General features: G+C 36.3%; 1 protein-coding gene across 3 annotated transcripts in view; it reads right to left on the reverse strand.

Annotated features, from left to right (window-relative positions):
* LOC145686646 (uncharacterized) overlaps nucleotides 1-14,058 on the reverse strand; it is a 272,938-nt gene that overhangs the window by 214,420 nt on the left and 44,460 nt on the right. The gene's annotated exons all lie outside the window — the stretch shown is intronic.

A 14,058-nucleotide genomic window follows, 5' to 3' on the forward strand; every position in this document is an offset into this window, starting at 1 on the left:
TGCTGGCCGCAATATCTTAGTTTTTAATGGGTCTTGTGCTGATACTTTCAAGTCGCTTCACTGAAGGTGATTGTGCCGCCATTATATGATCCGGATGTTGTTTCCTGACAATGACGCCATATTCCGTGCCCACTCACTCAGCTGAAGCTGTTGCTGAGTGATTTGAGGTACATAGGATTGAAGTTGAACATTTTCCCTAACCCTCACAATCCGTGCCCGTTAACACAATTGAACATCTGCGGTCCGTTTTAAAGACACGAATCCGGCGTAGATTTCTGCCTCCATCCTCTCTCACTACACTGAGTGATGCACTACATGGGGAATGGTGTAACTACCATTTAACTTGATACCATTCACGACCTCCATAACGGCGCTCCACGTCGCATAAGAGCTGTTCTGAGAGCAAAAAGTACTCAAACGTCCTATGAATTTTGGAAGTTGCATTCTTTTAAGTGTTTCCGTTAAACTAATACAATATATATATATATATATATATATATATATATATATATATATATATATATATATATATATATATATATATATATATATATATATAATTATTATTATTATTATTATTATTATTAGTTTTTCTTTCCTTTTTGTATAAAAATGGATCTAAAAATTCTAACCCTAATTATTACTTCAGTTTTAATTATTATTTTTACAGTATAATGTTCTGCATTGAACAATAAAAATACGTGCACAAATATCAATATGTCTTCTTGTATTTGACAAGTACGTTTGAAAGTTGTTAAAGATTCATACTAGTGTAGTAGATTAGTATTTGTATTTATTATGTAATAAACAGAAAGTTATTAAAATTACACTTTCTGTTTATTACAAAATAAATACAAGTATTATTTAAAATGTAGTTAACAAGGAGCCAAGACAAGTCATCAATTACCGTTGAGTTCATTTTTTAGTCGCTGCCTGAACCTAGATTTTTTGGGTAATTCATATTCTGTAATTTCTATGGATGACAGATTTGTATTTTCGAGTCCGAGTGTAGAATAACATTATCTATTATTGTGGTAAGTTACATTTCATTCTCTCTTTTCACTTACGAAAAAGAAAAATGGTTAGGTTTTGTATCATTTTTATTAGTCTGCCACCTTAATAATATCTAATATTGTCTTTTCTCCCCCACCATATCTCGCACCTTTACATTCGTTTTCTGCTCAATCTTGCTAATTCTCTCCCTTCTTCTCCACACCAAAATTTCGAAAGCTTTCAATACAGCAAAAAGTAGAACAAAAATTATGGAATTCGGCATGTCAGACGGCGCTGTAAATTACGAAACCCTCCATTGAAAACCAGCGACAATGCCAGAGGGGGCAAGGAGGATGCAAGAACTCCTGGTGGATCCATGTGCTTGCCCCCCTCCGAATGCCCCAGATAACTTGTGTTGTATTGTGAGTCAAGTGTCTTAATCCCATACTTTTCGGTATACAAAAGATAGATGTTCCGCGAAAATTCATCTGGCACTCCACCTCCTTCCACCCAAAGAAATTACAGTTGGCATCGTCACTGCTCAACACCACAAGGTCCATGCTGTTAATGGTGTCCGAATACTTGCCTCTAGAACTTCTAATGTTTGTGGGTTGTTATTGCAAGCAATGTCTTTTAAATAGCCTCAAAAGAAGTAATCGTGCGGAGAAAGTTCTATACTGAGAAAAATCCGGACAGTGGTGTATTGCACAAATATACGGGATGCGTATGCTTACTACGGAAATCAGTACGGAGCATCGTTATCCACATACCACACACATACTGCCCTTTTTCCCGCTTAGATGTTATATCACGCCGTTGTAGGATGTCTGACATCTAACAGTGTTCCGTACATTACTTCCGTACACTTATGTTACACACGTCAGCTATATGTTACATACGTCTATCTATATGTGAGATCCTGATCACCAACATACAGTGATCAGGATCTCACATACAGATAGACGGAAAGTTTGTTTCGTCCGTACGGAAAGTATGTTTATTGAGAACACTTATACGGAATGTACGTATAAAATATACGTTTTAAGTTATAAGTCTGCTGTATGTTAAGTCCGAAAACTACAAGATTTACACACGTAACCTATGTTTTTAGTACGCCACATGCGTTTTTTTTTCTCAGTGTAAGAAATGAAGGGACATAACTCCACCGAATGATCCAATAAAAAATAACTGTCAATACGCACATTGTTTTATGTTATGAACGATTTGTGGCACTATCATGTTAATATAAGATATCCCTTTTTGCCCTCCCACTGGTCTAGTGGCTAGCACGCGAGGTCCCGGATTTGATTCCAAGTGAGACAGCATTGAACTCATTACGGAGGTTCCGATTCCACCTTAAACTGTAGGTCCTCCCAGCGCCGTTACTTAGAATTTTTTCTGAGGGGACAAGCATTAATACACGTATTTGGGGGTGACCACCCTTTTCGTCCAAAGGTATTTTGCCCAGACATTTAGTCCAAAGACATTTGGTCCAAAGGACATTTCGTCCAAAAGATAATTGGTTCAAAGGACATTTCGTCCAAAAGACAATTGGTCCAAAGGACATTTCGTCCAAAAGACATTTGGTCCAAAGAACATTTCGCCCAGACATTTAGTCCAAAGACATTTGGTCCAAAGGACATTTCGTCCAAAAGATAATTGGTTCAAAGAACATTTCGTCCAAAAGACAATTGGTCCAAAGGACATTTCGTCCAAAAGACATTTGGTCCAAAGAACATTTTGTCCAAAAGACATTTGGTCCAAAGAACATTTCGTCCAAAAGACAATTGGTCCAAAGGAATTTCGTTTAAAAGACTTTTGGTCCAAAGGACATTTATCCAAAATACAATTGGTCCTAGGGACATTTCGTCCAAAAGACAATTGGTCCAAATGACACTTCGTCCAAAAAACAATTGGTCCAAAGGACATTTCGTCCAGTAACGCTTGGGGTCCGGGGTTTATTTCTATTAGAAGAGTAAAAAAGTGATGCCTATAACATTATGACTCAGTAGCCTTTTATTTCTAAATGTTACATGATGAGAGATATTGGAAATTTGAAATAGAGATTTATTCCGCAATTTTCATTTCGATAGAACAAATACATACTGAGATATTCAGAAAAACGTAAACGCCTGAAAACAAAATGGCCGAACAACAGGAATGAGGGAAAGGTTGGAGTGTGAAGTATGTCGCTGCAATGACTGCTAACATGACATCTAAAATGTTAATGTTGTGAATGAAATAGTTTTAAAATAAGTACCGGTAACTAAAATTAATGGAATTTAAAGTTGAGTAAGTTAAATATTAGGTATTCAAACCCTTGTGTTAGAAAAGTGAAAAATAATATGTGTCCAGTTTCTTTGAAGAAATACTGAAAATAAAAAAATACACATGTGTGAAATACAGTATATTCTTTTTACCGTTAATTATACTCTTAAACAGTCACATTCTTGACTGCAACATTGTGATAAGTGATTGACAAATATAAGATGAAAGTTGGAACATTTCGTGTAGAATATAGGTATCTTTTCAGGTTAACCACAAGTCTGGTTTCTATTCGTAGACTATTAATAGCGTTTAACTTCGGCAGACGTTTCTGCATAATTAGTGATTTGTATGACAAACATGAACTGTTCACTTTTCTTGTATTTTTATTTTAGTGTTACTCCTCATGCAAATACAGTAGGGTAAGTTTGGGTGAATCCGGACAGTTCTGATGTTTCTTTCTTTTACTAATACTCCGCTAAACGGAAATATCCAATACTTCGTAAAATTACTTAATGATATGTTGGTATGCATGTACAACTGAAATAGTTTTCCTGGAATGGCATGTTAAGAAATAAAAAATAGTTTTCTGAAAGTTGACGAAATCTTTGATTTGCAAATTTGGAAGGGTGAATCCGGACAGTAGGGTGGTGATTCCGGACACTAAACTTTGAAGGAAGATATATATATACATGATAGACATATTTTAGCTTACTACCTTGCTACACTAACATTCTAACATGATTAGTACAGAATATAAATACAAATACATGATAAATACATGGAAATTACGAACATAGCAATTTCTATACTAATTTCTTTACTGTTGAAATTGTAAGCTAAATGCACAGTAGTGTAAATATCACTATAGAGTTTAATCATTAAACATAGTAATCACATTTGTTTCCATTAGAACTACATTGTACTACTATTTTTTGCTAGCAACAACTAGACTATTAGTAAAATGTATAATATGTATACACTGAGCCTGGCATTTATTTTTTTATTATTATTATTTATTTTTTTTTTAACGTTAATGAGGTCTGCCAGTTTCGTGAAGCACTAGTCATAGTTCAGACACATCATCCACAGGTAAAACACAGTTCCTTATCACTTGCCATACATTTTTCAAAAACCAGGTCTTACACGCAGTACAAGACACTCAGGAATCGTATTTGCTTGATGATGGTGTATAATAATTCTTCCCACAAAATCCACAGTTGTTTTCATCCATACCTTCGATTGTGTTTGAGGAGACAGTTTGAAACAAACTGCAATTCGTGGTACTTAATCTTTTAGCAATACCTAGCCTTTGGTATGTAAATTTGGAAGAAGCAACAAGAAGAAAAGATATGAATTGTTTAACTGAGGACTCTGAAGGCGATTGGTACGTGTTTGAGGATGAGTCTGATGACACAGAAGAGGAATTGTTTCCAGCTACTGGTGGATCATGTTCATTCGACAAAAGAAATTCATGTTTCCGAACTTATTGCGGATCAAATGGGAATACACCAGATGATGTAGCCATTCAGTAGTGTAGAAGTTTTGAGCACTTTATGGTTAACATTTTATAATTTAGTTATGTTTGTAGATCGTAAGATAATTTTATAGCTTTTTTTCTGGTGATTCCTCGAAGTCCATTTATGGCAAAATGAATAGACGATAGTTATAAGCAATAGACCTCACGTATTATTTCACATTCATAAACGTGAAAAGCGAGAGAAGAGAGAATATTCTGAATCCTCTTAGTTCATTAATCACATTGTCCGGATTCAGCTTAACATAATAAACGTGTCCGAACTCACCCTTCCCTAAATGTCCGGATTCGCCCGTTTTGAGCACTGTACACTTGAGCACTCGTTGAGCAGGCACTCGCAAAGTAATAGTATTCTTCCAATATGCAACGAGTAAAGTAGGGTCTTCGCTTCGATATTTCTTACTTAACCATTTGCTGACAACCACTTTTGTGTAAAACCTTAACATATTCCACTAAAAAGTTACATCAGGTCAAAAAATATGCATGAACTTTCATGTTTTTTCTTCTTTCCCCCACCGTCGAAACTACGTATAAAACTCTTTGCACTTCCTACTCAGCACTGAACTGTACGAAGGAACAGTGCTTCAAATAGGCATCACAACAAGTCTCCACATTACACATGAGAAGAACAGTATTATCGCTAGCTTAGGATGTCCGGATTCAGCGACTGTCCGGAATCACCCAAACTTACTATATATACTTTGCCTTTCATATATTAATTTTCTCGGTACAGTACAGTACATTTAAGATATCGATTGCAAAGTCTCATACCAAATAGAAGATTCACATGACCATGCGGAGGCAATGTTGTCCTCAAATGAAGAGGACCTTTGTTCTTCAAAGAGTTGTTTATATTTTCGTGAGGAGGTGAATTCCTTTACCAACGAAGCTACAACTGTATTTCTGCGAAGCTAAAACTGTATTTTTGTAAAATTATTAATGGACGTTTTCTTTCCGTATAGGTAATGACATTTTCCCCCCTCCTCATATGTATTTATTGAATGTGGTGTATTTCTCTTTGAAGAAAAAAAATATGTCAAAGAATCACACTTCCTTTGTGCGCAATTCGCATTTATAATGCATGTTTTATTCCTGGGTTATAATAGCTCCAAGTTTACGGAACACGACATTGTAGACACTCTGTTGGTATACAAAAGTCAGTCATCACATTGTATTTGCAAGCATATTGGTTATACAAATTATCCTCCTGTTTCTACCTGTCGGCCAGGATGATTTTAAATCACATTCATATTTACCTAGGTACAATTAGTTATCAAAGAATAAAAACACCCAAGATACAACGAGTAATCTTTGTGAGTTAATCCAACACAAAACATTTGTGCACTAAAGTGGAATTAAGTACAATGCTAATCGAATACTCGTTGCATGGGCACCAGTGAAACAAAGATATTTAGATAGAGAGCACACTAGTTTCTGTGTAATGTTTTAATACTTCCGAAAGATCCTATAATTTTTAAGGCATCTGAAAGAAGGCTTTTCCAACCCCTCTTTATGAGAACTTCTTCTTTCATTTGATATAAGGAATCACCTCGAAATTTTATTTTACTGAATTCATGAACATCTTGTATAGTAGGAGTAAGGGATTGTATTTCTACGCATTCGGAATCTATGGCCTTTTTAACCCTTTAATTGGTAAGCATTGATGACATTACCATTAAAATATTTAGTTTGCTTTTATGGTTGAACCATGTCTTCCTGATCAAAATTTTTAAGGTACTTTTGTACTTTGGTTACAAAATACAGAATGTTTACTTCCAAGCAGCATTGCCATAAAATAGGTCTTATGTGTTGCTACTGAGCATTGCCCTATTATGGTAAAACATCATAAGAATACTCTCAGTAATTAGCAACAGTTTCGTTGAAATATCTTCCTACAGAGCAAGAAACCACAAATAAAAAGATAATAAAAAAAAAAGAACTTTCGCGGAACGTAGGAGATAAAGCTTCTACAATACTAAATTTGACTGTCCCCTGTTTACGAAGATTAGAGGTATCTAAAAGAAGCGACCCGCAAATCATGTATATGAATATTGTATGTATGAAAGCAATAATGCTAATTAAATGATCACTGAAGTTATAATTCGTGCGGATAACGCAATAAAATGCAATGTTGCTTGAGAGCAACAGTGGCAAATAAAGGCTTAAGTCTGTCAGTTAGTTGTAAGGGATGACGTTCCTTGACGATCACACTACCCGGATAAGCGAGAAAGGCAGGAAAGAATGGGGAAGGAATGAACCAACGGGAGACTTTTGTTAAATATCATCCCGGCATTTGCCTAGTGTGATTGACGAAAGTGCAGGTATACTTCACTCAAAATGGCTGGCCTGAAGGGCATTTTAATCTTCCGAGGGGAAACCGAGTGGCCCCATCGGAAACCGAAGCAGGGATCACCTGTACCAAAGGAGAGAGCATTAGCAACTCAGCGCCATTGAACAACATGGCCTTAAATAAGAGATGATTGCTCATATCACACTAAGAAAAAAAAGTTCAAGTGAGCATGTAGGAAAAAGTGCATAGTTTCGGAAGAACGTCCAAAGCATGAAAAAATACATTACATCACACGTTATTCCGAACAGGAGGAATCGCTGGTAGCAGAGGGATCCCTGTAACTCGCTCATCACTCTGCTACTATTAAAAACTTCATTGCATTTGTCAGGGTCTCCTTTCTGTGTAATCTATTGACCCGACAGCAATATATTTCCGCATTCATAAAATATTCAGCATTACATCGGCGCCTCTGCCGGTTTTTGCACGCCTCTCACGGTAAAATTGTGCCCCTTTTAATCCACGTTCATTAATTTCAGTTTGTCGGTGTATCACTGCACCACCCTGTATAAGTGACATTGTATAGCAAAACTATTTGTTAAAACAAACATAAACTTTAAGAACCATGGGATTCGTTTCCATCATCGGACCAGACTTGGCAAAATTTGAGTGCGCGCTTCGACTAACAAACGTTCAATAGCGGTCTTACACTGAAGTACAGGTAATTTGTTCAACATCAAATAGTTCTTTTCAAGAGCTGTTAAATGTCAACAAATGTTTATACGACTTTTACCAAACACATCTAAGTTGACTATCACTATATTCTCTATAAAGGATAAAAATGTAGCGGAATATAAATAGAAAAAAGGTACAGCGGAATATTTTTCCCCGTAGAATTTATTATATCCTGCTGGAAAACCTTACTTATCCCATACTAGTTTTTCACTTGAGGATTTGAGCATGAAACGACACTTGTCAAGATAGCATCTTCTCAAGAAAACAACACTTTCTCGTGTTATCTATTGATTTAATGTCGCTCTGATCAAAGCATCTGAATCGAATCTGTCACGGCGATTGCGATTGTTGTTACAGAAACTACCGTCAGATGTCTCTGCTCGTAGACTTGCTCACGAGTAACGACCCTCCAGCGTTGCCAGATCATATATACTACATCACAATTTCCGTGCCCAATATAGAAAAAATAAAAGGTTGTAAAATGCGCAATAAAAATTGTTAGAATCAAATAATATAAAGCAAAGGGGAAAAACTAAAATGGTTTATAGACGTTTGATTTAATCTACACTCATCCACTTCATCCACTTTGTTTACTGTTAAACGAAACAAAATAAACAGAAAGAAAAAGAAAATCACACTCAATATTGGTGTTGGTTCGGGGTATAGTAGGTGTTATTTTTCTCTCCAAATACCTAAATATGGAAAAGATGACAATTGAACATAATTATATATCTATTTCACCCAAGAACGTTAAAATCTTTCAGTTTTACGGCTCACAATTATTCGGCTAGGCTAAAGGAGACAGTGATGAGAAATGAATCAAATGGTGGAAATGAACAAAGTGGGACGAAACGGGAGAACCCCGAGTAAACCCATGCACACTGTTTGTCCACCACAATGTTCACTTAGCACGAGCGGGGAACGAACCAGGGACCACGCGCACCAGAGGTGAACGCTCTACCACTGAGCCACCGCGCCCCCACGAACGTTAAAATGTATATAGGAAATTTAAAAATGAAAACATGATATACCATTGTAAAACAGGAAATGAAGAGTTGTACTGATTCTTAACAGTATTCTCGTGATGTCATCTTTGAGTTTAAAATGACTGAAATTACAAAATTTAAAAACATCCACTTTATCATTACTTTTACATCAAGATATATTATTTCTTATCTCTTCTTTAAATAGCATATTATCTAGGTAGTATTAATAGAACAAGACTGACCAAAGCATTAAATATGCGAGGGCTGTCCAGAAAGTAAAAGACGTATTGAAATAATAATAATAATAATAATAATAATAATAAAAAGTAACAAAGTGAACAAACCAAATTATATTATGTATATTCGAAAGGTACACCCTTAAGCTATTTTTCCACATAATTGCCATGCAAATTACGGCACTTATCATACTGTGGAATAAGTTTTTCAATACCGTCGCAGTAGAAATCTGCCACTTGCGATTTCAACCACTGGCGTACACCGGCGTCAGTATCAAAGCGTTATGCAGCGAGCCATGTCTTCATTGTTGGGAAGAGGTGGTAGTCGCTCGGCGCCAAATCTGGGCTGTATGGTAGCTGATCCAACAGCTACCAAAGAGCTCTCGGGTGCACTTGGCCGAATGTGAACGTGCGTTGTCGTGAAAAGAACGCTCGGCCTTCACTTATTAATCTTGTCCGTACACTTCACACAATTTGCCATGGATTTCAATTGGCTTGTGGTTTTTCTGCCAACAAGAACCTGATCACAGAATGCACCTCAGAAGAGGCGGATTTTGTATTGCAGCGCACATTGTAACACGTCACAGAGAGCACATTAAGAGCGTCCCAATCCTCACGCTAAAACAGCTGGATGCGTACAGAGTGTAGCAACGTTCTGACAGTAAGATGGCGACTCTAGCCCTACCCACTGTCGCGATAGGCCAAAACGTCTGGTACTTTTTGAACAGCCCTCGTATATTAACAATACTTGTGTAACAGTTTCGGCAATCTAATATTTCCTTCATCCGACAGGTTATCACCTTCATAACGTGTCTGATGAAGGCAATGTTACATTACTGAAGCTGTTACACAAGTATTAGTAATATATAATTGGTGCTTTGGTCAATTTTGTTTTATTAATACTGTGAAATGTTTCCAAAGTTATAATGAAGAATATACCTAGATAGATATCAAAGTTTGTTCTTTTAGCTTTGAAGTTTTCAGAAAGCATAGCTTTGTTCACGGCATGGGAACGCCACTACATGTAAATAACTGATTGATTGATTGATTTTGAGTTTAACGTCCCGTTCAGCAGCGAGGCCATATGAGACGTAGACCTACTGATTAACGTGGGATCCAAACCACATGAGCTCCCGCCGGGAATCGAACCCGGGTCTCCCACGCCACAGGCGCGTACGCTAACCGCTTAGCCACGGAGGAGCTCATGTAAATAACTGAATTAACATTGTTTACAAATATGGCTCTTTGTCCGGAAAACATTTTCGGGATTTTGTTGTCACTAACCTCGTTGAATATAATGGCGGTATAATGACGATATTGAAATACTGATATCAGGTGATATATGATATGATAAGCGCTTGAACGGCTGTGGCAAATACGTTCAGAAGTAGAGTAAAATATTTAGTTTCAGTACCATAAATCTCCTAGACACATCATTCGTTGTTTCTTTTCCACGTTTTGCATAACCCTCGTCTTACATCTTCTACATAAGAATTAAGAGGGAGAAGGAGTGCGCCACAGCGGCCGGAATATTGGTGTTCAATTTAACATGGGATCTCAACCATTTTTTAGGCAAATCACGGTTTCATTTCGTTCTTTCGCAAAAATGTCTCAGTAGCGCTCTAAATATGATGCATCTCATTTTAAAGGTGCAATTTGAACGCTGTGCGTGATATTTTCTTCTTATAAATACAGATAATTATAATCCAAATTCCCATAAGAAAATGATCAAAATCAGGCGGAAAAGTCTTCTGTTTTTTTACAGTAAGGAAAAGAGCTAAAAACTCCGGACTTTTTTGAGAATGAAGTACAATCTTTGTATTTGTGCGCTAATGTACTATTTTTTCGCTGTTTCCAAAGACATCCATTTCACAATCGATGAAAAATTATATCCTTCATAATTGAATCTACAGAAATCAGAAATCAGATTTTTTCGTGTTCACGTACTTGGCCGTATAACTGCTAGATGGCACTATAGTCATTCCTCATCCCACTTTCCTTCTCAGCGGGAGCCAGTCCTTTTGAAAATCTACTTTGAACTTCTTAACAGGGGCGGGAGGAAGGAAATCATTGTGAAGAACGGGAACTTCAAACACGAGGAATGGCAAAATTTATGACCTCTTTGGTTGATGGTTTCTGTTTCAGCAGTACAGTGTGTTTGTAGATGGTTTCTGTGAGAAGTAATTTGTGTTTGTAGCGATAAAGTCAACCTTTCGACAAAAATTTGTGAAGGAGAAGCCGAACCAAAGTCTTCGTTTATCTATTCCAAGAAAGAAATGAAAACTTCCTGCAGGACTAAGAATATACATGCAAGAGAAAAAATAAGATACATTATTATAATCTTTAGGATAGGTTAATTCCCTAAATATTCTTTGTTTACCTGTCAAAAAATCAAGAATAATATGGTATAAAGCTCTTTCATCAGCTTCCATCGTACAACATACTAGACACACACATTTATATACATACATACATGTACACACACACACACACACACACATATATATATATATATATATAGTGGCGGATCCAGGATATGATCAAGGGAGGAGCTAAACCATAGTTTGCCTCTTTATCCAGAGTAAACAGGATTGAAGCCCATTTTATCCAGTGTATACCGGAGCGTCAAGGGAAGGGGGGCTATAGCCTCTATAGCCACCCTTGGATCCGCGCCTGTATATGTATACTATTTACAGTGCCGGAGTTACGTGTAAGCTAAACAAGCTATAGCTTAGGGCCCCGCTCTCTTGGGGGCCCCAAAATCTAAAGAAAAACTGGATTTCTAAAATATAAGAAAATTTAAAAAAATAAAATAAAATTTATATATACGTAGCAACAGTGCTTCCTGCTGTGTAGCCTACGTTCGTGTAATTAATAGGGCTCCTTCTACCAGTCTGCTTCCTAAATTATCTCTAGTTTCTTCATTGCTGTATGTAGGGTGCCTATGTTCATCTGGACACATAAAGGACCCCATTACCTTCAACAGCTTGGGGCCCCACTAAACCTAAATCCGACTCTGACTATTTATGCATGTTTGCTCCCTATTTTTTCGAAGCAGTGTTTCTTTGATATTGCTTCCAATTCCGGCAGGTTTTACCAAGGGGGGAAGAGTCCTTACTCATTCCAGGCATTCAAACTAGGGACTGGACTACTTGCATCCAACATTCTGTCCCCCATGTTTCCCGGTCTGAATCAATTGTCTAAAGCCCATAAAACATTCAAATTCATATGTAGATGTTGCTCATCAGTGTCGACACCTAAATATTTCTCAATCAACGGTAGGGGTGTTTGGTATCCTCAATCTGTCTCCCTCTTATTAGCGGAGCGGTAGTAATATTCGGTAGTAATTCTTTAAAAAAAATATGCTTTTTAATGTATGTAGTAACGCATAGGAAACTAAATTTTAATATACCCTAGTAGTGTAGAAACGTATCATACGGTACCTTTCCAAAATAAACACCCTATACCAAGGACGCAAACATTAACAATAATAAAAAAAGATAATAATACAAATTTTAAAGACATTCTTTCATTAATCAAGTCGCACTTAAAAGTTAAAAAAAAAAATGTTTATGCGTGACTAAAAAAAACAGGGATGCGCTCTCATATAGGCTTACAGTTACTTTATAAATTCTTAAAATGACGCGCTCCATTCTTTTTATTTAGTCTTGCATAAACAAAATTATTTTTAACTTTTTAGTGGGAATTTATTAACAAAAGAATGTCTTTAAAAGGTGTCTTATCATTTTTTTTAATTCGTTGGACACCTTTTCCAAATCCTAAAGTGATATGCAACCAGGGATACCAGGGCTGGTTAAAGGCTAGTATTTATTTTAGGATAAGGAAGTTAAAAATAAAAACATATTAAAATTTGCTTTTAAAATAAATAGATATATTGCAAAGTATGAAAGTAAGAATGGAATATTGTATTGTCACCGGACTTACATCGCTCTGCAACAGTTCTTAGTTCTATGACGTCAGGAAATAAGTTCAATTTATACAAACACTTATTTAATGTTTGAAACAAACACCTGTTACATCCTTGTACACTCATGTTCAAAATGATTGTCGCATATCTATAACTGTCTTCTTGTAAAAATATCATGTAATAATGATTTTGCAGGAGACTTTTAATACTGATACTATGTGTACAATCGGGAAATATATGTGGTAAATTTCATTGGAAAATACAGTAATTATAAATACGAAGATTAGAATGAGTAAAATAAAATGTTGCTAAATGGACACGAAAGTTTTGTTTTCGTTTTATTGTTCTTATTTACTGCTCTTTTGACATGAGATTTGCCACATACAGGTCTTTGCCGATTGTACGCATACTAACATTATAAGAAATACCGGGTGAATTCGTTATCAAATTATATTCCTACAATAACATATTTATAGACATGCGACAATAATTTCGGACATGAGTGACACATCTTTTAATTCTATTGTTAATGAAGTGGTCTATTTCCCCCAATAAAAACCAACATCAAGCAGGGCATGTGCTCCCTCCTGTCCTTCTAAGCCGGCCCCCAAGGCTGAATGTAACATTGCGGCTTTTTCCTGTTATAATAGGAAAAACTCAGGATGGTCAGCAACTGGTATCGAACCCAGGACCATTCGAATGTGAAGGCGAGAGAGAGGGTAAATCTGGTAGTCATATTTTGAAAAGAAAATAAGGAAATGGATTCCACTAAAAAAATGATTCACATTGTCAATACATTTCAAATCTTTGTCTGGGTTTTCTGCCTTTCAATTCCAAGTTTTTTTTTTCTTTTTTAAACCACGAAGGCCCTAAATAAATTAGAATATCGACTCTCCCGTGTGTGTTTTTTTTTTTTTTAATATTGGCATGGTTCTTCATTTTATATCAGATTCTTCCCGCACTATTCTGTTATTTACCATAGGTAGAATCCTTTGAGAAAGAGACAGGCGACAAGTGCTTTAGTTCTCTATGGTATGTTTGTGACCGTTGTAGATATTTGAGTGGCTCTCTGACACGGAGCTGACGGCTGA

This window comes from Thermobia domestica, chromosome 5, assembly GCF_964235325.1.
Source record: "Thermobia domestica chromosome 5, izTheDome1.hap1.1, whole genome shotgun sequence".
Classification (NCBI taxonomy): domain Eukaryota; kingdom Metazoa; phylum Arthropoda; class Insecta; order Zygentoma; family Lepismatidae; genus Thermobia; species Thermobia domestica.